Source organism: Pleurodeles waltl, chromosome 6, assembly GCF_031143425.1.
Source record: "Pleurodeles waltl isolate 20211129_DDA chromosome 6, aPleWal1.hap1.20221129, whole genome shotgun sequence".
NCBI lineage: Eukaryota > Metazoa > Chordata > Amphibia > Caudata > Salamandridae > Pleurodeles > Pleurodeles waltl.
The window spans coordinates 1531784187-1531806428 of NC_090445.1; the positions used below are offsets into that span (position 1 = coordinate 1531784187).

Sequence of the window (22242 nt, forward strand, 5' to 3'; positions counted from 1 at the left end):
CTCAACAATCGAGCCATTTGATTGGGTTTTTTTCAACCATCTTGGCAGCAGACGAATGGCGATGCCAGGGTGGCAGTCTGGCCACACTGACGAGTGTGGCTCTTTCTTGGGCACCTGTGAAGGGGGAGAGACTGGAGTGCTGGCGGTACTCATGTGGGTGGGGCATGAAGTGCTTCCGGTCAGGGTGGATGAGTGTGGTAGGTCTTTGTGTTTGGGTAGCGCTGGACGTAAGAGTGCTGTAGGTAGGGTGACTAGAATATTGAAGTAAGAAGCCGGGACATTTCATGAAAATAGAAAAAGGACTGCAACTTTACTTCAACCGAATAACAGCGCTTTTCAGCATAGAATTAAAGCAGAGGCACTAAAAGCATAAATTAAATGCAATTTTCAAAAACAGTTTTGTTTGTTAATTACACTGCCTCCTTACAATAACAGCTGCGATCTATCCCTGCTTTGGAAAACATAACAAGCGTTTAGGTCTCACATTTTCTTGAGTTAAAGCGATTGGCATTGTACATTCATAACTGGACTTTTCTTGCCACATAAATTGGTCAACCCTGCCTCATAATTTCGTCTTTTCCTGCCATATAATTCCAGTGGCCCTGCCCTGCATATAACAAAAGCACTTCCGTTTTACCTTCTTCCTCTATCTGCAGTAAAAATGAAAATGTTGCCATTTAGCATTCTAATTTAAATCTGCCATGCTAATTCCAATAGAATACTACTTTCACCACCCCATCATCAGAGTTGCTGGCTGACTAATGCAATTCCCCCAAAAAGACACTAGACAGCCACAGAGGAGAAATAAACTAGAAGTGTCACCCGAGCATATCAAGAGCGTTTAGTCATAGTGTAATAAGGATGTTCAGTTGGCCTGAATCATGGTCATAGTTGTAATACAGAGAGATTATTAAAACATATACAATTATCATATAACCCTTTACCAAAAATAAACGTTTGGCATTAGACTGTAATTTTCAAAACAGCCCTTCGAGGGAACCATAACAAAACTATCATTTGTAGGAAATATGGTCATGCAACATTGTTAGCCCCTAGAGGGTATAACCCCCATGAAAAATAAACAGGAAAAAGTAATGCAGTGTAATCATCTACTTAGCTCCTAGAGGGTGTTTTCAGGGCTAGCTGGCCTGCTGCAATGAAATTACAAACTAGGCCTTTAAAACAAAACTTCTCCCAGCAGTAAAACAAAAGTTTAGCCATGAGAAACCTTAAAATACACTGAATGGTGGGAGGGGTTATTATTTTGGGTTCCCCACTAACCTAGTGAGGGGACCCAGAGAGGATGTTGTCAGTGTGTTTTAAAGTGGTCCCATTGTCCTAGGACCACCAAAGGCTGAGTTTTGAGCAAAAATGTTTTGTAATAATAAGGCCCTGCAAAGCCATTATGGGCCACGTTTTGTGCTGCAAATATACAAGTATGTTGACTGCAATGCTAAGTACAGCTCCTAGAGGACACCACAATAAAAATAGCATTTGGAAGAAATATGGTCCTGTAACCATAGTGTTAGCCCTTAGGAGAGCATAACCACATGAAAAAGAATGGGAGAAAGTAATGCAAAGTAACCATATATGTATCCCCTTGAGGGTGTAGTGCATTACACATTTGCAAGGATAGCAGGCCTATTGCAATACTATTACAAACAATGCCCACAAAACATAACTTCTCCCACCTACAAAACAAACATTCTAACCATGAGAGAGCTTAAAAAGATAATAAATGGTGGTGATGTGGTTTATTATTTTGGAGTGCTCACTAACATAGTGTGGGGACCCAGAGATGACGTGGACAGAAAGAGGCACATTGTGGTCAACATTTTGAAGGTGGTCTCATTGTCCTAGGACCACCACAGGCTGAGTTATGAGCAAACATGTGTTGTAAAAGTAAAGCCCTGCAAAGGATTATGGGTCAAGTTTCTGTGCCACAAATATTTTAGTATGTAGATTTAACTGTAATGCTTAGAACAGCCCCTAGAGGACACCACAATGAAAATGACATTTGTAAGACACATGGTCATGTAACTATATATTTAGCCCCTACAAGGCATAAGCACACAAAAAGAAAATGGCAATAAATAATGCAGTGTAACCATATATTTAGCCCCTAGAGGGTGTAGTGCATTACACATATTCAGGGGTAAAAGGCCTAATACAATGATATTACAAACAAGGCCCTTAAAACACAAGCTATTCCCAGCTGTAAAACCAAAGTTCCAGCCAAGAGAGTGCTTAAAAAGACACTGAATGGTGGAAGGGGTTATTACCGTGGGTCCCCACTAACCTAGACAGAAAAAGTGTGTCATGCTTAACGTTTTGGTAGTAGTCCCATTGTCCTAGCACCACCACAGGCTGAGTTATGAGCAAAATTGTTTTGTAAAAGTAATGCCCTGCAAAGCATTATGGAACAAGTTTCCCAAGTTCAGTGAATATTGTAGTATTGGCTTTCCTGCTGTGCCGGTGAGCCGCTTTCGCTTTGAGGATTTCTGTTTTACATAGAGTATTTACCAATTTCAAGTGTTTTAACCCCTTGTCTGCCATGGACGTAATGGTTACGTCTGTGGTTGCGCCATGGACTTAACCATTACGTCCACTGCACAGCTCTCAGGAGAAGCGCTAGCGCTCCCCCCCAGGCCAGGTCTGGAAGGGGAAACCCTTCCCCTTCCACCCTGCCCCCCCATGACATCAGCAGAATGGCCTATTTTTTTTAGGCCTTTCTGCCCCAGAGGGGCAGAATACACTTAGCGACAGGGATCATGTATGTGTGTGTGTGTGGGAGGGTGGCCCCTTGGGCAAGGGTCCCCCCCCAAAGGGGGCAATGTAACGTATGCCATTTCTGCCCCCTTGGGGGCAGATTGGCCTAGTTTTTGTAGGCCCTTCTGCCCCCAGGGGGTGCAGAAACCTTACGACGCCAGGGATTTTTTAAATTTCTTTTGTTTTTTTTGTGTGTTGGATGTGCCCCCTTGGGCCAGGGTCGCCCCAAGGAGCAAAAATTACTATTGGGCACTTCTGGCACCCTTGGGTGCAGATCGGCCTATTTTTTTTTAGGCCTTTCTGCACTTAGCGCCAGGGATCATGTGTGTGTGTGCTTTGTGTTGGGGTGGCCCCTTGGGCAAGGGTCACCCCCAAAGGGGGCAATGTAATTTAGGCCATTTCTGCCCCCTTAGGGACAGACTGGCCTAGTTTGTGTAGGCCCTTCTGCCCCTGGGGGGCGGGTGGAAGGGGGCAGAAACCATGAAGACGCCAGGATTTTTTTTTTTTGTGTTGGAGGTGCGCCCCTTGGGCAAGGGTCGCCCCCAAGAGGCAAAAAGCACTATTGGGCAGTTCTGCCCCCCGTGGGGGCAGATCGGCCTATTCCTTTTTTTCCAGTCCCATCTGCTCTCAAAGGGGGGCAGAATCCAGGGATCAGGTGTGTGTTTTGTGTGGGGGGGTGGCCCCTTGGGCAAGGGTCGCCCTTCAAAGGGGGCAATATATTCTATGGCATTTCTGCCCCCCCTTTGGGGCAGACTGGCCTATTTTTTTAGGCCCATCTGCCCCAAGCAGAGAACACTAGACACAAGAGAACATTTAAAAATGGTTGGTGGCGGGTGTTTGTCAACTGGCGAAGTATTTGCATTTATGATAATAACAGTTTATTTCTTCTTTTTGTTCTAGTTCAAAGCTTTTGCTTCCTTTGCTGTGGCTTGTTGCAGTTTTGGCAGTGGTTGTCCTGCAGTATGTGTAGTTGCATGTTTTAGGTCAGTAAATACATTTACTCCAAAGGAGTATTGTTGCCATGCATGAATGACGTGTGTAGGTGGTGTACTGAATGCAGGATTGTGTGTGAAATTCTCTTTAGATTTATGCACAATGATTATTGTGTTGTCTTATGTCTAATTTGCTTTTTTTCTCTTTTTATTGGGATATCATTGGTGATTGCTGTGGCTGTGCAGAGTAGTTGCTTGTGAGTCAAGCTTTTTCAGGCAAGTGAGCAGTATAGGTTTTGAGTTTAAAACTCTTAGTGATAAAGCTACACTTTGTTTGTTTGTATCTTATCTTACACAGTGCTGGTTGTTGGTGGTGCATTTGTCCAGTTAATTTTTGTAGGAACGATCATGGTTAGCCGAAGGATGACCGCTCATCAGTTTGTTGGTATGCTTTTTGAGTCGTCTTCTGACTATGATTATGAGACTGACTGCATCTGAGGCAGAGGAGGAAGTGCAAGATTCTGGAAGTGAAATTTCTGTCAGCGAGGAATCATCTGATGATGCAGCCACTCTCAGTGCTGATGAAGGACCTGTTTTAGAGAAGGACACTGATGTGCCGATGGTGCCTTTTGGCAGGCGGCTGAAAGGCTTCCCATTGGAAGACCTGACATGAGGGTTGCACCAAACATGGAGCAGCCGCAGTTGCCTGCGTTTACTGGTTTCCCAGGGTGTCGAGTTAATACAGAAAACTTTTTGCCCGTCAACATTTTTGAGTTGTTTATGGACCATATATATTTGGAATAGATTGTTGAGCAGACTAATTTGTATGCAGAGCAGTTTTTGAGGGACAACGCTGCCACACTCTAGAGCTAGCCAGTGGATTCCCACAAATCTGGAAGAGTTGAGAAAGTTCTTGGGTTTAACTTTTTTGATGGGGCTGATGAGGAAGCCATCACTTTCTTCATATTGGTCTACTAGTCCCTTGATGGCAACTGCTATATTTCCTGCCATAATGAGTCGTAACCGGTATGAGCATCTTCTTCGGATGTAGCATTTTGTAGATAATGCTTTAGCCTTGCCACAAGATCACCCGGATTCTGACCGCCTTTTTAAGATTAGACCTGTCCTTGATCATTTGGTAGATCGTTTTTCAGAGATCTATGTTCCAGGCGAAGAAATATCTGTAGATGAGTCTTTGGTCCTGTTCAAGGGTCGTTTCTTTTTTAGGCAGTACATTCCTAGCAAGAGGGCACGGTATGGAATTAAGATGTATATGCTGTTTGAAAGTAGTACAGGATATGTTTATAATTTCCGGGTCTACACTGGTAGGGATTCAAATATTGACCTCCCTGGTTTCCACCCACTTTGGAGTTAGCGAGAAAATTGTGTGGGAACTTGGTAGATGACTGTTTAACAAAGGTCACCATTTATATGTAGATAACTTCTACACTGGAGTTCAGTTGTTCAAGAGTTGTTCAGAGTGGACACTGTTGCTTGTGGCACAATCCGCTCTAATCGGAAAGGCTATCCAGGAGAGCTTGTCTGTAAAAAACCTGAGAAGGGACAGTGCAGTGCCTTGCGGAATGATGAGCTACTAGCTCTGAAATCTGTAGGGATGTGTACATGCTAAGTACCATCCATAATGAAAGTACTTCACCTGTGGCTGTTTGGAGTCAGGTTGCCGAAGTGCGCAAAACTATGTGCATTTTAGACTATAATAAGCACATGGGTGGTGGTGATAGAGGTTGGAACCTTACACTGCTGCTCGTAAGTCTTATGTTTGGTATAAGAAATTAGCGGTTCACTTGTTCCACTTGGCAACTTTTAATGCTTTTGTTATGTTCAAGGATAGCTCTCCAGAGTCAAGGATGACATTTGTGAAATTTCAGGAGTCTATCATAGCGAGCCTTGTTGTGCTGGAACAGGCAAGAGTTCCTAGAGAAGCAGTGGTGGAGGATGTGGCTAGATTGAAAAATTATCACTTTGCTGAGCACATTCCTCACAAGGCCCAAAAAAAAAACTTTCCTGCTAAGAGATGTAGGGTCTGTGCTCGAAGAGGTGTCAGGAAGGAGACTAGGATGTACTGCCCTGATTGTCCTTCAAAGCCTGGGCTGTGTGTGGGTGGCTGTTTCAGGAGCTACCACACACAGAAGAATTATTGGGAAATTCCGTGAGCGTAAACGGCTGTTTTATATGTTTATATCCTCAGTTTCACAGTTGGCATTACTGTCATGTATTCAGTTAGAGCTTTTGTGTTTGTAGTTTTATACTTATTTATAATTAGTGTTTTTTTTGTTGGTTAAAACAAAAACAAAAAACTGATGGCGGTGTGCGTGTGGTGGCGCTCGGCTGGTGGTGTGAGTGGGGTGGCGCTTGGCTGGTGGTGTGAGTGGGGTGACGCTTGGTTGGCGGTGTAAGCGGTGTGGCGCTCGGCTGGCAGTGTGCGTGGGGTGGCGCGCAGCGGTGTCAGCCAAACACCAGTCCACACACTCATCAGCTGGTGTGATTGCTTTATGAGGCATGTGGGCGTATGAAAGTGATGGGCCCTTAAGTGGCGCTGTCTGTTGATGCGAGTGTTGTAATGTGCTGGGCCCGTGGCTGGCGGCGTGAACGGTCTTCTGCATGTCATGTATGGAAGGTGTGTGAATGGACTGTAAAGTGGTTGGTGCCTTGTCGTGGCTTTACAGCTCATGAGCTGTGAGTAATTGGTTCCGTTTTTTGGGCCTTTCAGTTATTAACAGTGCATTTCATTTTTGTGAAATCTCTTCTTAATAAAATTTGATCCACTGAACCATCACTCACCCTTGTGCCAAATCCCACCAGTATGTGTGGTAAAAATGACAAAACCTGCTCCCTGTAATCAGGCATTGCAGCACACCTGTGACACACTAGGTGTCTCGGGTGGGACCCCGATGACGAAGCATGCCACCAACTTGGTTGGTGGTTGAGGGGTCTTTTTAACATAACCAACGTGCCTTTCTTTTCACAATTTTAATGTTTGGAACAACACATAAGTAGGTGGACACATCAAATGTATCTATTGCAAAACAACCTGTGTTTGGGAAGGGGGGCACCTATGTTTGTGGTCCCAGGTGCGGCCTTCATCTAGGGAAACCTACCAAACTCAGACATGTTATAAAAAATAGACACCCCAAGGAGTCTAAGGATGTGTGGCTTGCCTGGATCCCCAACACTTTCTTACCCAGACTCCTCTGCAAACCTCAACATTTGCTTAAAAAAGCATATTTTCCTCACTTTTCTTTGTAGGATCACCGCTGCAACACAAATTTCCTACCACCCAGAGTTTCCCTTTGTCTCCCAAGTAAAATGATACCTCACTTGTATGGGTCCCCAAAGCAGAGTCAGCCTAAAAGATGTCTAAAAGAAAAATATGTGCTTATCAAGTTGCTGTGCTATCCCCTCAATCTCTACAGGTTTTTGGCATTTTCTGTTGCAGGCACCTGGGCCACCCACAGAAGTGAGGGACAATTTTTTATCGGGAGACTTGGGGGTACGCTGGGTGGAAGGTAATTTGTGGCTCCTCTGAGATTCCAGAAATTTCTGTCACCGAAATGAGAGGAAAAAGTGTTTTTTTAGCCACATTTTGAGGTTTGCAAAGGGTTCTGGGTAACAGCACCTGGTCAGAGCCCCACAAGTCATCCCATCTTGGATTCCCCTGGGTTTCTAGTTTTCAAAAATGTGCAGGTTTGCTAGCTTTCCCCAGGTGCCGGCTGAGCTAGAGGCCAAAATCCACAGCTAGGCACTTTGTAAAAAACAGGTCTTTTTTCTTTGTGAAAATGTGATGTGTCCATGTTGTGTTGTGGGGCATTTCCTTTCGCGGGCGCTAGGCCTACCCACACAAGTGAGGTACCATTTTTATCGGGAATCTTGGGGGAACACTGAATATCAAAACAATTGTTCCTCGTCTTTCTCTACATTTGTTCCTTCCAAATGTAAGACAGTGTGTAAAAAATATGTCTATTTGAGAAATGCCTTGTAATTCACACGGCAGTATGGGCACCCCGGAATTCAGAGATGTGCAAATAACCACTGCTTCTCAACACCTTATCTTGTGCCCATTTTGGAAATACCAAGGTGTTCTGGAAACCTATTTTTCACTTTTTATATTTCAGCAAATGAATTGCTGTATACCTGGTATAGAATGAAAACCCATTGCAAAGTGCAGCTCATTTATTGGCTCGGAGTACCTAGGGTTCTTGATGAACCTACAAGCCCTATATATCCCCCCAACCAGAAGCGTCCAGCAGACGTAATGGTATATTGCTTTAAAAAATCTGACATTGCAGAAAAAAGTTACAGAGTAAATGAAACGTGGAGAAAAATTGCTGTTTTTTTCACCTCAATTTCAATATTCTTTTATTTCAGCTGTTAGTTTCTGTAGGAAACACTTGTGGGATCTACACCAATGACCCTTTGCTGAATTCAGAATGTTGTCTACTTTTCAGAAATGTTTAGTTTTCCGGGACCCAGCATTGGTTTCTTACCCATTTCTGTCACTAACTGGACGGAGGCTGAAAGCACAAAAAATAGTAAAAATGGGGTATGTCCCAGTAAAATGTCAAAATTGTGTTGAAAAATTGGTTTTTCTCATTCAACTCTGCCTGTTCCTAAAAGCTGGGAAGATGCTGATTTTACCACCGTAAACCCTTTGTTGATGCCTTTTTCAGGGGAAAAACCAAGAAGCCTTCTTCTGCAGCCCTTTTCCCCCCATTTTTTTTTTTTTTTAAATGACATTTTCGCTGTATTTTGGCTAATTTCTTGGTCTCTGTCAGGGCAACCCGCAACCCCCAAAGTCTGCTGGAAAAAAGGATGCAAATTTGGCCTGGGTAGCCTATGTGGAGAAAACGTTATAAGGGCCTAAGCGCGAACTACCCCAAATAAGCCTTTTTTTGGCTGGCACTTGAGGGGGAAAAGGCCTGGCAGCGAAGGGGTTAAGAGGAGAGGCACAAGAAATTACTACGATTAGGTAACAGTTAACAATGTAACTAGCACTCCAATACCGCCTATCGAGTTCATGCTGCTGTGCCTTTTCGCGCTGTGAGTGACATGGCCACCATGCAGCTCGAAGGGGAGAGACAAAAGAAAAAAATAGTTTCTCCATGCTGGAGAGTACTGGCAATCGTGGAATACTCCATGTAACCAGGGGCATGACAAAAACAGCCTCAAAGCTGGACAAACTTAAAGCATTTACCAATGACATCAAGTGATTTTTGAAAGGCAAGCCCAGGAACGAGTGAAAGTGATGGCCGTGAGATGTGCATGGTTAAAAGCCCACAATACTTACAACAGGTCAAAGTGTTTACACGCTTGACCTAAAAAGGCACCTCCCACCGTTTTCAGTCAATCCTGTCTAAAAACTGGGACATGAGCTCAATGTCTGGAAATCTGCCAGGACAGCTGGTGAAAACCAGAACTGTCCCAACAAATCCAGGATGCCTGGTCACCCTAGCTGCAGGACAATATTGAGGTTCATCAATGGAGCAGAGTAGTGATCTAAACAGTGAAACAAGCATGGATGTTGTAATTAACTCAGATACATTAAGAAGAGCTGTGTGCTAGTAAACAATACTGGAAGGTTTGCACCGAATGCTTCTTGGGAACACTTCCAAGGATTTGTTTTAAAACTAGACTTAGGGATATAGTTCAGAACCTTTGGACTGTTGGTGCTGGAACAATTTTCAGAGTAAAGATGCTGAAACCAATGTTACATTACTAACGTTACAGAGATTGTGAAAAATTCTAGCTTCACACAAAGTGTGTCAAATGTATTCACCTGGAGAGTGGTAAGGGTGTAGCATATAGCTGGTTGTGCATTTCGGAGCATAGTGTCACAATTATATAAATACAAATTTAAAGACACCACATTTCCCATTGAAATGCCCACTAATTTTGCACAGAGTTTTACTGATAAAATGTTACAGCACACAAATAATAATATACAGAAATCGGGTTTCAGTGAATGGTTTTAATTTGCACATCACCAAGTAAAAGTGTCTTGATTTACTGACGACCCCCGCGGGATTTATTTTCAGAGCAGGATTTAAAGGAGAACCTAAAACGCAGGTGCCATTGGTACATTGTTTAGGCTACGAGGCGGTCAGTACCAGTGAGGTAAAGACCCGCGCATGCGCAGGGAAAGCGAGCAAATCAAGACTGGGGTGCACTGGCAGAGCTGTGTGCTGGAGCGTCTGTTCTCAGATTAGAAGTGAGGTGCATCAGTGGAGCTGTGTGTTGGCCCCAGTTCTGGAACAGCAGTATATACCACACTGACCAAAGGTGCTTGCAAACCAGTACAGGATTGATTTGACAGAGTAGTCTATGCGCCCCCAGTGCCCCCTCACTCCTCAACGTCCGAGCTGCGTGTAAGCACACAGGCTTGTAGTCTTGGACTTGGACTGAGCAGTTTATCGGCCGCCCCTCTCTCACTGGCAGGGAGTACTGCAAGTGATGACCTCCACGGTCGTATGGCAGTTCAAAGTTCACCGTACCTTACACGTGCCCCCTCCGCCATAAAACTCTGGAACATCTGAAAATGTGGAGAGGGTTATTTTGAAATAACAAAAACAGAAGAAATATTATCTCAATCGTTTGAAATGCAATGACTTCGGATTCTGGCTGTGACGGCACCTGGGGCTGCCGAGGCGACCACTACACTGCTCCCTGCGGAAGCGAACATCTGCAGCACTGACTTTCATCTGACTGCACGGGTGTCCCCAGAGGCTCGACAGGAGAACCAGCCTGGCTGCCAATCTCCGATGTGCCCTCGGGCGGCTGCCAGGCAGGAAATGCCACAGAGCTGCCAACCTGCACAGGGAGCTATATTTAGAGCGCTGCGCCGCGGGTGCACGCGGTGGGATGGGGTGTGAGGGGAGGCAGGACAGTTCTCGCTATGCTACCCTTCCATGACCACCACTTCCGCCGACGCCTTCCTTCACCACGCACCGCTGCCAGCGACACCTTATTTACTATTAACCACTTCCAGGGATGCCTTCCTTCATCCTTAACCACTTCCAGGGATGCCTTCCTTCATCCTTAACCACTTCCAGGGATGCCTTCCTATATTAACCACTTCCAGTGATGCCTTCCTATATTAACCACTTCCAGTGATGCCTTCCTATATTAACCACTTCCAGCTATGCCTCCCTTTATCACTAACCACTACCAGTGATGCCTTTCTTTATTAACTTCTTCCAGCGATTCCATCATCATTAACCACTTCCAGCTATGCCTTCCTTTATTATTAACTACTTCCAGCTATGCCTTCCTTTATCATTAACTACTTCCAGCTATGCCTTCCTTTATCATTAGCCACTTTCAGTGATACCTTCCTTTTTTTAACCAGGTCCACAGAATCCTCCCTCCATCGTTAACCACTTCAGGTGATGCCTCCCGTTATCATTAACTACCTCCGGCGATGCCTTCCTTTATTAACCACTTCCAGAAATGCCCTCTTAATTAACCACTTTCAGCGATGCCTTATTTTATCATTAACCACTTCCAGCGATGCCTTTCTTTGTCATTAACCACTTCCAGCAATGCGTTCCTTGATCATTAACCAGTGATTCCTCCCGTTATCATTAACCACTTCCTGCAATGCCTTCCTTTATTACCCACTTCCAGAAATGCCCTCCTAAATAACCAGTTCCAGCGATGCCTTCCTTTATCACCAACCACTTCCTGTGATGCCTTCCTGTATCACTAACCACTTCCAGCAATGGCTTCCTTTACCACTAATCCTTTCTGTGATACCTTGCTTATCTTTTTCATTAAGCACTTCCAGCGATGCCTTACTTTATCATTAACCACTTCCCAAGATGCTTTCCTTCATCACTAACTACTTATAGCAATACCTTCCTCCAACATTAACCACTTACGTCAATGCCTCCCTTTATTAACCACTTCCAGCGATGTCTTCCTTTATCATTAACCGCTTCTCTAGATGCCTTCCTTGATCACTAACCACTTCCAACAACCCCTCTGTTTATCATAGACCACTTCCAACAATGCCTTTTTAATCACTAACCATTTACAGCAAAACCCTCCTCCAACATTAACCACTTCCATCAATGCCTTCCCTTTATCATTAACGACCCTATAGTTGATCTGAATTCTGCATTGATACACACACTGAAAACTAAAGTGGACATTACTGGCACACTCCTACATTGGTTTACATCCTATCTCTCGACTAACACCCACTTGCTCAGAAAGAACTACTAGATGCTAATCCTCCTCGTCACCTGCGTTGTCCTTTCAGCCATCATTTTCAACCTTTCTAATGAAACCATTGGTGCCATCATCACCGACAGCAACATCAAAATCCACCAGTAGGCAAATGACACCAAACTATCTCAAAACCTCCTCAACCAATGACATACAGATACTCAAAGCCTCCCTCAGGCACATCAGCGTCTGGCACTTTGTTGACATCCAGGTTTTAAGGCCCTGGAACACTGAACCCCTGCTATTTCCCAGCAATGCCAAACATTCTCTGATCCAGGCATGGCTCTTTAACTTAAACCCAGCAGCCTTCACACACCAAATGATAAACAGGCTGAATCGCTCAGATCAACCCTCGACTTGAACCTCACACTCAAAGAACACACTACCAAGATCAAACTAGCCCTCTCAATTGAAAAAATGTAAACCTTTTCTCCCAGGAGTATACTTCTGAATTACAGTTTGCCGACCTCTCACCCCTTTCATTAGCTGTACTTTCTCTTTTTGTCTGCTAACCCTTCTATAGCACCAATGGGGCTTGATCCATGGCTAGCACTCCACACCCTTCCTAGCCTGCTAGGCTGGCACTTTGGAAATGGGCACTACCTTAATCGTATACCACTTTCAGCTATATCTTCTTCCAGCATTCACCACTTCCTTCAATGCCTTCTGTTATCATTGACCACTTCCAAAGATGCTTTCCTTCAACATTAACCACTCTGTCAAGGAATTCCTCAATGCCTTCCACCAACATTAACCACTTCCAGTGATACCTTCTTCAAACATTAACCACCTCCAGCAATGCTGTTGTTAAACAGTCGTTAGCCTCAAAGGCTCAGGCTTCATGTTACAATGCTCCAGGAGATGCGCCCCCTCCCCCCCAGGCCCAGCCCCAACCTTTGGCAGCAAGTCTGGGAAGATAATGAGAAAAACAAGGAGGAGTCATTACCCCAGCCAGGTCCACCCCTAGGGTGACCAGAGCTGAAGTGACCCCCTCCTTAGAAAATCCTCCATCTTGCTTTAGAGTACTTAACTCATTAGGAATAGGGATGTGCCCCCCCTCCCCAAAGGGAGAAGGCACAAGGAGGGTGTAGCCACCCTCAGGGACAGTAGCCATTGGCTACGGCCCTCAACACACTCCTAAATTCAGTATTTAGGGGCAACCCTGAACCCAGGATTTTAGATTCCTGATGACCGAACAAGAAGGAGGACTGCTGATTTGAAAACCCAGCAGAGAAGGAGACGACAACTGCTTTGGCCCCAGCCCTACCGGCCTGTCTCCAGATTCAAAGAACCTGCAGCAGCAACACATCCAGCGGGCCTAGCGATCTCTGCTGACTTGGAGGACTGCCTTGCAACCCAAAGGACCAAGAAACACCCATAGACAGAGGCGCTGTCCAAAACAACAAAGAAGAAACCATCTTTAAAGAGACTACCACCTCACTCCTGAAGCATGAGTCCAACACTCTGCACCCGATGCCCCCGGCCCGTGTCCAGAGAAACCAACACTGCAGTGAGGACCCCCAGGCAACTCCCACGACGTGTCCACCCTGAGACGACCTCCCTGCACCCCCACGGCGACGCCTGCAGAGAGAATCCAGAGGATTCCCCTGACTGCGACTGCCCGGTAACAGCGAACCCAACGCCTGGAAGAAGCACTACACCTGCAGCCCCCAGGCCCGAGAGGAACAAACTACTGGTGCAGGAGTAACCAGCAGACGGCCCTCATCTTTGCCCAGTTGGTGGCTGCCCAGAGAAGCCCCCCTGTGCCCTGCCTTCATCGCCAGAGTGACCCCCAGGTCCCTCCATTGAAACCAATACAAAACCCAACACCTTGTTAGCATACTGCACCCGACCGCCCCTGTGCCGCTGAGGGTGTATTTTGTGTGCCTGTTTGGGACACCCCCCCCTCAGTGCTCTACAAAAACCCCTGGTCTGCTCCCCAGGGACACAGGTACTTACCTGCTAGCAGACTGGAACCGGAGCATCCCTAGTCCCCATAGGTGCCTATGTTATTTGGGCCCCTCTTTGACCTCTGCACCTGACCGACCTGGTGTTGTGGTGCTGGGTGTCTGGGTTTGACTTGAACTCCCAACGATGGGTTGCCTATGGCCCAGAGACCGAACTTGTAGGTGCTTTACTTACCTGCTAAACTAACTTGCACTTACCTCCCCCAGGAACTGTTGAATTTTGCACTGTGTCCACTTTTAAAATAGCTTATTGCAATTTTGTGCCAAACTGTGTACATTACTGTTTTACTTCAAAGTTCTATATTTACCTTTGCCAAGTACCTCACAATTTATGTACTTACTTGTATTCTGAATCTTGTGGTTCTAAAATAAATTAAAACAAGAATATTTTTTCTATATAAAAGCCTATTGGCCTGGAGTTAAGTTATTGAGTGTGTGTTCTCACTTTTTGCTTGTGTGTGTAACAAATGCTTAACACTATCCTCTAATAAGCCTAACTGCTCGACCACACTAACACAAATAGAGCATTAGTATGATCTATTATTGCCTCTGGCAAGCCTCTTGGGGAACCTCTGGACTCTGTGCACACTATATCTCATTTTGATATAGTATATACAGAGCCAGCTTCCTACAAATACGGTCTCACAAACGTAACCAGTTCCAGTAATGCCTTCCATTGGCATCAACCAGTTCCACAAAACCATTCTCAGACAAAAACAAGTTCAATCAATACCTTGCTCCAATATCAGCCACTTGCACAGATGCCTTCAACCAGTATCAACCTTTTCTGCTGAAAAAAATTCTCGGACAGTAACCATTTCTTTAACGGCTTCCTCGAAGGCTTAGCACTTCAATTATTACCTTTTACCAACATTAAACACTTTCAGTATTGCCTTCCACTGAAACAATTCTCAGACATTACTAACTATAGATCATTAACAAACTATTAATTGTCAGTACCAGACTAGATAGGCAAGATTGTTCATACTAAACAGAGTTTTATGTCATTCACATGTAATTCTTTCTACAAGAGATAATCAAATTCTGAAAGTTACGATTTAATTTCACTGTGCTTCAATGAAAAGCAATACTTTCACACATGTATTTGTGCTTGTACTGCTTGTTAGACCTGGCAGATTTTTGGCATGTCCCCTCTGACTTTTTGTCTTCTGACCTCCTGTTTTAATGGTATGCTGGACTCTGGTTGTGCTGGTTTTTGTGCACTTTACCACTGCTGATCAGTGCTAAAATGAACATGCTCCCTATGTAAATTGTATTGGCGATTGATGTATCCATTATTTGGCATACTTGACTTACCAGTAAGTCCCTAGTAAAGTGCAATAGAGGTGCCTAGGGTCTGTAAATCAAATGCTACTACTAGGCCTGCAGCACTGATTGTGCCACCCACATATTAGCCCTGTAAATACGTCTCAGACCTGCCACTGCAGTTTCTGTGTGTGCAGTTGTAAACCGTCAATTCGACCTGGCAAGTGAACCCACTTGCCAGACCCAAACCATCCCTTTTTTCTACGTGTAAGGCACCTCTGGGGTAGGCCCTAGGTATCCCCAAGGGCAGGGTGCAGAGTATGTTAAAGGTGGGACATGTACTGGTGTGTTTTAAATGACATGACAGTGAAATACTGCCAAATTCAGTTTTCACTGTTGCCATGCCTATCCCTCTCATATGTTAAAGTGGGGGCTGCCTGTAATTATCCTTAAAGTGCGGTTTCCCTTTGAGAGCAGATGGAGATCTGGAGTTTGGGGTCTCTGAACTCACAATTTAAAAATATATCTTGTGGTAAAAATGGCTTTTACATTGTTTGTTTGAAAATGCCACTTTTAGAAAGTGGGCATTTTCTTGCTTAAACCATTCTGTGCCTCTGCCTGCTTGTGTATTCCATGTCTGGGTCAGACTAACAGTTGGACTACCTACTGTGAATTCCCTCTAGACAGTGACACAAAGGGAGCTGGGGTGGAGCCTGCATATCCTGATGGGCCATCTGGGCTAGAGTGTGGGGAGAAGTAGTCACTTACACCTGAAAAGGCTCTGCCTGCCCTCACAGAATGCAGTCTCCAACCGCCTGGAGTGTGTCTGGGGCCAAGCCTGGGCAAGGCAGGATCTTGTGAACGACAGAGGCTTTCCTTTGAAGTATTCCTACTTCAAAGGCAGAAAGGGGTATAAGTAGTGGGCCTAAAACCCAAAAACTTTAAGAATCTTTCTGGATCAAGAGGAACCTCTGCCAAAGAGAAGAGCTGGAGGAAGAGTACTGCCCCTTTGCCGTGTGTCGTTTGCTGGGTTGGTCTGCAGTTGCTGCTTCTGTATTAAAAGAGAGCAAAGGGTGAACTTTGCTATCTATCCTGCTTGAATAAGTTCTCCAAGGGCTTGGAGTAGAGCTTGCCTCCCATTGGAAGTCTCAGGGTCACCAAAGACTTCAGTTTAATCTGCCTGCAGCACTGGGAACTGTGTATTCTGTGCTGTTCAAGAAGAAAAAACCACCACAACCATGGTCTCACCGCCGCCACCGTCATTTGATGCTGCCACCGAGCTGCTGCTTGCACCATGACCCATGGAACCCTCACTCCGGCATCGCCTGGCTCACACCGTAGCCTGGGCATCCCCAACGCCACTTCTCCTTCTGACACCGGCACCGCTTCCTGCACCATGGCCTCTGGACTCAGCTCGTGAAGTACACGAATCACAGTCCCGTCCTCCACTGCAGTCCTGGTCCACCGACACCAGCACCATCAACTTCAGTGTCGTCACCAGGGGTCCCTGTCTGCACAGCGACCCGTGGACGCTGCACAGAGCCTGTCCCATGCCGCACCACTGACTTGGGCCTACCGACGACAGCGCTTCAGCAACAACGATGATGCTATCTGCACCATGGCCTGGTGACACTGCACGTCGCATCACCCGATTCACACCGTAGCCCTTGTCTCACCGATGCCACTGAATGCCGTCCGCGAGTCACAACCTGCACGTGATCTGTGGTCCCTTTCACATCGCATCGTCCCACTTTGCACCGCAGCCTTGTCGCCATCCACGCCAGATCTCCTGACTTCATCATCCCGGAGTTCGATCCGCAACACGTGTGACTTCAAGGGCCCGATGACCCCCACACCGACCTCCAGAACCGACACGGTGACGCCAGTGAACCCACACTCGAGATCTCATTGCGAGGATCATGACGCCCTGCAATTCCAAAAGGTACTGCTTGTGGGGGAAATATCCAGAACAATGCGTCTGGAACCACACCTGCGTTGTTCACGCAAGCAGAACGACCTTGCCTGAACAACACAGGTCTTTTTCTCTGCCTTAACCACACATATGCTGAACAACGCACATGCGTGGTTAAGGCAGAGAAAAAGGAAGATCCATTGGGAGAGGATGTGGTCAGGTAAATGGAGTTGGGGCAGGGTTGGGGGTAGCTTTTAGAGGTGGAGGCGGGGTGAAGAGGTTGGGGTGGTTAGTTTTTTTTTTTTTTTTTAAGGGGTGGGTGGCCAGTACTATGGTTTTTATGGTGGGGTGGGGGTTATTTTGTTTTTAGGGGCAAGGGTGGGGGGGGGGTCAGGGTAATTTGATATTTAGGGGGTGGGTGGCCGGGTTTTTAGGGGCTGGGGGGGTTGGGGTAATTTTGTATTTAGGGTGGGTGGGTCAGGTTTTTAGGGCTGGGGTGGGGGTTCAGGGTAATTTTGTATTTGGGGGTTGGGGTAATTATGTTTTTAGGGGTCGGGTCATTTTGTATTTAGGGCGGGTGAGGCAGGTTATTAGGGGTGGAGGGTCAGGGTAATTTTGTATTTAGGGCGGGGCAGGTTTTTATGGGTGGGGGTCAGGGTAATTTTGTATTTAGGGTGGGTGGGGGGGGATCGGTTTTTTAGGGGCGGGTGGGGGTTTGGGGTAATTTTGTATTCAAGGCAGGCAGGAGGGTCGAGTTTTTAGGGGCAGGATGGGGGTGGTCGGGGTAATTTTGTTTTTAGGGGTTGGGTAGTTTTATTTTTGGGGGTGGGTTTTAGGGCTCAGGGTAGGTGGGGGTCAGGGTACTTCTGTTTTTAGGGGCGGGTGGGGGGAGGTCGGGGTAATTTTGTTTTTAGGGGTTGGGTTGTTTTATTTCGGTTTTAGGGCTCAGGGTGGGTGGGGGTAATCAGGGTAGTTTTTAAGGGTGGGGGGGTCGGGGTACTTCTGTTATTAGGGTGGTGGGGTGGCATGCGACAACCACGCATGCAGTTTTCAAACATGCCATTACTAGGCATGCCTTTACAATGAAAAATCGTTGTAAAGGCATGCATGGAAACAACGCGGTTGTTGTTCCGACCGCGTTGTTCAGGCGTGCATGGTTGCCATATGCGTGGTTCCATCATACAACCGTTTGCGGATCTTCCCAACACCGTAGCTAGCCTGCGACGCCGAAGCCATCCTGAAATGTTGGTTTTGTTGATCACAACACTGTGATAGCCCCAGGTGGAGCTATCGATGTCAAGGAACTGTCTTTTTAAGTAACTTTTGCAGAATTAATATATTTTTTACTGTATGTTGGATTTTTATCGTATTTGGTCTTGTTTTACATGGATAAATATTGGCTATTTTTCTAAAACTGGTGTGGTGTCCTTTTGTAGTGTTTTCCCTTATTACTATGTGGTATGTGCAAATGCTTTACACATTGCTTTTGAGATAAGCCTGACTGCTCATGCCAAGCTACCAAGGGGGTGAGCAGGGGTTATCTGAGCAGATATCTCCCTTATCCTGACTACAGTGAGGGTCCCTACTTGGACAGGGTGCAAACCGACTGCCAACTAGAGACCCCATTTCTAACACTGCTCATAAAGTAGCCATCCCCAGTTGAGAACTCTTGACTTGTTCCATCAATTAAGTACATACTGCCTCTGACTTTAATGCAAGACGGTCCAGGGCAACTAGAGGATTACTGGGACAGGTTTCATACTTGTACTGCTTTCAGTTTCAGGTTAAAAAGGTGGATTTGCCAATATTGTTCTTTTATTTCTCTATAAATGGTTATTGTGCTTTGACTCTCTGAGACGTCTATTGTGGGTGAGTCTTCATCATGACTAGGACTGTAACGTACTGCACAGTAATTTGTGTATCACATGCTTGGATATAGGGGGAATGTTTTGCTACATGGTGTCCGTGTGTACTGCTACATGGTGTCTGGGTGTAGTGTTGTGTTAAAGCTCGAAAAGCAAGCTTTAGTGGACTTTTAGGTGTTTTGTTCAGGTCTCAGGCTATTAGCCAATGTAAGTGAATCAACACTCCAGACAGAAATGTCTGCCTGATGCAGCCCCAGTCCTGAGGAAGACCTCCTCGATAGTCTTCCCAACTGTTGACAATGCAAGTGTGCTAAACTTGTGCCACCCTCCTCCAACCCAATTGATTTCGAAGCAGCGTTACCAAAATGTCACAGATATCCTTTAAACCTAGCTCTCTGCCAACCACTGTTGATTTACCCTCTACTTCATTCAAGTCCTTTAGATGTTTTTACCTGCACATAAGCCTGCAAGATACGAAAGTAAATGCATTGTGCAAGATGGACAAAGCGCCCAAGGGGAAAAGCCAATCTCGAACAAGGGGGTCCCGCCTCTTCCGCTGTCAAAGAGGACCAGTGTGGGTTCTTCCCAGCAGAGTGGGGGACAGGCTAAACCCTGGCACACACGGAATGAGCCCTTGTGGACTATTCACGGCTGTCTTTGACCTCTGCCAACAGAAGGTCCTACGTTCCTTCTGACAGTTTCGTTTCTACCTTTCTTCTAGTCCGGTCATGTTTCTCTGCTCTGGCATTTACCCCCTCTCTGGCACCTGTCCCTCCTCCGGCAGTGTCCACATTCTGTCACCATCTATGTCTTGGCATGGTCCCCTCCCTGGCACTAGTCCCAGTATTAGCTGCTTATCAGACAGTTGTCGCGGATCTGGCACTGCCCATGCCCGGGCAAAGGCCCAGGTTCCCTACCCCATGCTGCCCCTTGACATAATGTCACGGGCACGTGTACAGCATATTTCCACCAATTTTATGGCCCATAGCGCTTTCGGAATCTGGGCTCCGGTCGGGGTTCTGGGATACTGTGACTGTGTGTGGGGGAGGCGAGGGGGTCGCCAGGCAGATTAAGAACCACGAATAGTATACATTGTGGTCTGTACAACACACGTTGTTTTACATGGCAACATGTGCAAATGGTCACACAAACACACAATACAGATAAATTGTGCTGATGGTCTTGGATCAACGTTTTAAAACTTTAAAGACTGACGAACATACAGGAAAAATATGTATTTCCCTCCGCTGCCACCCCTTGCCGTCCTTTGTCCATAAAAGAAACATGCTGTCGCCGAAAGAGCAGAAAAACTGAGTCCCGCTTGGCTTACAATTCTCTGCTTCAAATGGCTTTTTAAAAAACTAGAAACAATGTCACTCGAATGGAGAAGCTGCCACGGAGTCCGCGAAGAGAACACCTTCTGGTGACAGCGCGCCGTGAGCCGGGCTTCGAGTCTGTCAGCGAAAGGCGCGGGGGTGGGGGCGAGGGTCCTGCTGTCTGTGCCGTCAGGCGGTGCGTGGAGTACGGCCGGCGTGTGGCCCACAGCTACAGGTCCGAGCACAGCACGGGGCAGAGAGTACCGGAGCCGGGCCGGGGACTTACTGGGAAAGCAAGAACCGTCCAAACAGGCCGGCGGAGCCGGGAAGGGCGTGCGCTCCCCTCACTCAGCTTGTGAGGCAGATTGGCTGAACTTTTCAACGCCCATCACTCCGTTATGTACGGAAGAAACACGAGGCCGGGCATCTCCCGGCACACAGCGGGCGGAAACAACTCAAACACTGTCACGAGAGGGAGGCCAGGTGCCTACAGGTCACCGGGACCCCGCGTTTCCATCCCTGAACTTCGATTCTGCACCTCATCAGGTGTGTTGGTCCAATCGGCTCATTTCAAATAAACCAAGACACCAACGCCCAGAATGCACTGTTACATAAAAGCAAAGTCCAGGAGTGGAAAAGTGGTCTCCCGGTGACAAGGAGCCACCTCGACACTTGTCGAGAGAGTCAGGGCGAGGGGCGCAACTGCAGACCATGTGTTGTCGTTGTAGTACTCTAAATGGTTTTGTTTCTTCAATCCCTGCATGGCACAGGAAGCAAATTTGGGGTCAAATCTTACCTTTTCGGTGGGGGGATCGGGGGGGGGGGTGGAGAGGGGCTGGAAATCACTGGCACTTACACACATACATATATACATACACAGAGGAAAAACGAGCGTTGACAAAACCAATAGGTAGAGCCTATAAGACCATTTGGCTTTAGAAATGTTTTTAAATTATGCTCAGCATTGTAGTTGTGCAGCATGGGCAAAAAAAAAAAAAAGACTAGATGGTGCAGGTGCCACATTATTTTGTAGGCTTGTGTGTTCACGACAAATGAGCAAGCACTTTATAAAATATATATATTAAAAAAATAGATTAGTAGGGTTAAGCAACACCAGAGGGGGAGGGGGTGGAGAACCAACACCGAATAGGGGTGGAGAAGCAACAAGCGGGAGAGAAAGGAATGAAAGAGAACAATGTGGAGCGCTGGGATGGCAGAAGCACACAGACATCAGGTACAGAAGTGCGCTGACGCAAGAGAGCAACACGTGTTGATGTGGGAGAGAAGCACATGTGCAGAGAGAGTAAATGATTAAGAAAAGTACAAAAGGGAAACAGCTAGAAAACACTTTCATGAAGTGGTTAATCAAAAAGAAAAATGTAGTTTTCTAAAAGTGAGCAGAAGAAGCACAGAAGCTTGCCAATTAAAGAGGCTATGATCCATGGGAGAGACAAACACAAGATAGACATGCTGAAACAAGGACTGCCATCCAACAGAAAGCAAGCAAATAAGTGAAACTAAGGTCAACCAATGGTAAGCAATTGGCGTACTGACAACCCCTGCATGTTCTTGGTAAGCCCACAACAGGTCTTTCACAGCCAGAAAGCATGGGCTGAACGCAAAATAGAAACAGCCATATTTGCTAAGCTGACAAGACTCAACCAGAAAGGCCCTAGCACAGGGATTTATTCTGATTTGTTGAAAGGGTGGCCATTCAGTATTGGTTCAACGCCATGTTATTTCAGCAATCTACTGGGCCACGCTTTCAGAGTAGGGCCCTTTTTTAGGACCTCATGATTGACAGTCAATCATAACAGTGTTGGGACAGATTGACAAATCAGGTCAGGGGAAGGCAAGTAATGCTGCAGTAAAGGATACCGTCCTCTGTGATTTTACGTCAAGCCTATCAGACAGCACAAGATATATTATCCATCCACACACCACATTCACAAACAACAATCATATCAGGCT

At 46.2% G+C, this 22242-nt stretch overlaps 1 protein-coding gene across 2 annotated transcripts in view; it reads right to left on the reverse strand.

The window, feature by feature from the left end:
- AGRN (agrin) overlaps positions 1-22242 on the reverse strand; it is a 591795-nt gene that overhangs the window by 339821 nt on the left and 229732 nt on the right. The window lies entirely within an intron of this gene.